Raw genomic sequence first — 2,512 nt, 5'->3', positions numbered from 1 at the left:
AAAAAAAAAAAAGAAAGAAAGAAAGATATGAGAAACAGCTGGAGAAGATGAGAACATAATCCAATTGATCAAATGACCATTGAGGACTTGAAGAAAGCCTTCTCATAAACCAAATTAGACAAGACAAAGTGTCCCTATTGGCCTCCCTTGCCAATTGAGAATTTAACAAAGTTGAGTCTGGGACAAAGTTCTAGCTCCTATATTACACACTGTGGATATTAAAAATAACAATGCTAATGTAGTAAAAAAAAAAATAAATAAAAATTAGGGTAAAATTCACATAGTTCCTCTAATGCCAGACCCTGGAAAAAAATTTCATATCCATTAAATAGACAATCCCAATTTCATCATCCCTGGAAAAAAATTCGTATCCATTAAGATAGACAATCCCAATTCCTCCTTCCCTCCAGCCTATAGTAATCACAAATTTTTCTGTCTTCATAGATTTTCCTATTCTGAACATTTCCTATAAATTCTAACACGTTGTGTGTGGCCTTTTTTGTCTGACTTCTTTTACGTAGTATATGCTTTCAAGGTTCATCTATGTTGTAGCATGTATCAGGACTTTATTCCTTTTAACGGCTGAATAAAATTCCATTGTATAGACAGGATGCAATGGCTCACATGTGTAATCCTAGCACTCTGGGAGGCCAAGGCAGGAGGATCAGTTGAGCTCAGGAGATCAATACCAGCCTGAGCAAGAGTGTGACTCTGACTCTACTAAAAATAGAAAAACTAGCCAGCATCATGGCATGTACCTGTAGTCTTAGGTCCTCAGGAGGCTGAGGCAGGAGGATCACTTGAATCCAAAAGTTTAAGGTCGGTATGAGCTAGGCTAATGCCATGGCATTCCAGTCTGGAGCAACAGAGTGAGACTTTGTCCCAAGGAAAAAAAAAGATAAGAAAAAAAAGATAAAATTCCGTTTCACAGATAACCACTATCCAATATAGATAGATAAGATTTTTGTCTTTTCATTCATCAGTTGATAGACATTTGGGTATGTATACTTCTTGGCTATTAAAAATATTTCTGTTTTGAACATTCATGTGTGAGTTTTTTTTTACCGCATTTTTCTAATTCTTTTAGATATATACCCCGGAGTAGAATTGCTTTATCACATGGTAATTCTGTATTTAACTTTTGAGGAACTGTTTTCCACTGCTGTACCATTTTACATTTTTTCCAGCCAATATGAAGATTCCAATTTATCCAGCACTTATTATTAATTTTTTTTGTTCCTAGCCACCCTAGTGGGTATGAAGTAATATCAGTAGAGTGCCATGGTGTCACAGTTCACAGCAACCTCACACTGTTGGGCTTAAGCGATTCTTTTGCCTCAGCCTCCCAAGTGGCTGGGACTACAGGCGCCCACCACAATGCCCGCTATCTCATTGTGGTTTTATTTGCATACCCTTCATGACTAATGATATTGAGTTGGGTTTGATGACTCACATCTATAATCTCAACACTTTGGGAGGCTAAGACAAGAGGATCTCTTGAGGCCAGGATTTTGAGAACAAAAAGCATCTTGTTATGTACTTATTGGCCTTTTATATATCTTTAGAGAAATGTCTACTAAAATCTTTGGTCTTTATTTATTGAGCCAGAATACTGCTCTGTTACCTGGAGTAGAGTGCCATGGTGTCAGCCTAGCTCACATCAACCTCAAACTCCTGGGCTCAACTGATTTTCCTGCCTCAGCCTCCCAAGTAACTGGGACTACACACCACAACATCTGACTAATTTTTTCTATTTTTAGTAGAGATAGAGTCCTGCTCTTGCTCAGACTGGTCTGAAACTACTAAGCTCAAGGGATCTTCCTGCCTCGGCCTCCCAAAGTGGTAGTATTACAGGGATAAGCCACTGACCCAGCCATTTGGTCATTATTTAAATTAGGCTTTGTTTTAGCTGTAAGAATTCAATTTTCTTTTTTTTGTTTTTTTTTTAAGATGGAGTCTCACTCTATTGGCCAGACTAGAGTGCCACGGCATCACCCTTGCTCACAACAACCACAAACTCCTGGGTTCAACTGATCCTTCTGCCTCAGCCTCTAGAGTAGTTGGGACTACAGGTATCCTCCACAAAGCCTAGTTAATTTTTCTATTTTTAGAGAGATGAGTTCTTGCTGTTCTTCAGCCTGATCTGGAACTCCTCGCTTCAAGTGATCTTTCCTCCTCAGCCTCCCATAGTGCTAGGATTACAGCTGGAGCCACTTCACTGGGCCAAGTTTTGAGAATTCTTTATATATTCTGAAGACTAGACCCTTGGGTGGAAAAGACAGACTGTTTTTCCTCTGCTCTCATATCACAAAAGCAATCAGCACCAAAAACTTCTGTTCACCAAATGCATGAAGGTTTCTCTCCACACACCAAGCAAAAACTTGTTTAGCAAACACCAGCTGAGAGTCCTCCAATTCAATTCCAACACTATCTACCTGAAGATAGTATCAGACCTCACAGATTGAGAGCTCACTCCCACAAGGATGCCCCACTTCTGCCCACCAGCATGGGA

At 39.5% G+C, this 2,512-nt stretch overlaps 1 pseudogene; it reads left to right on the top strand.

Annotated features, from left to right (window-relative positions):
• Positions 1-222, top strand: part of LOC100946114 — a 998-nt pseudogene extending 776 nt beyond the window's left edge.
• The last annotated feature ends 2,290 nt before the right edge of the window (positions 223-2,512 follow it).

Source organism: Otolemur garnettii, unplaced genomic scaffold (genome assembly GCF_000181295.1).
Source record: "Otolemur garnettii isolate 467f Iridium unplaced genomic scaffold, OtoGar3 scaffold00104, whole genome shotgun sequence".
NCBI lineage: Eukaryota > Metazoa > Chordata > Mammalia > Primates > Galagidae > Otolemur > Otolemur garnettii.
This window is presented reverse-complemented; position numbering and strand designations above follow the sequence as displayed.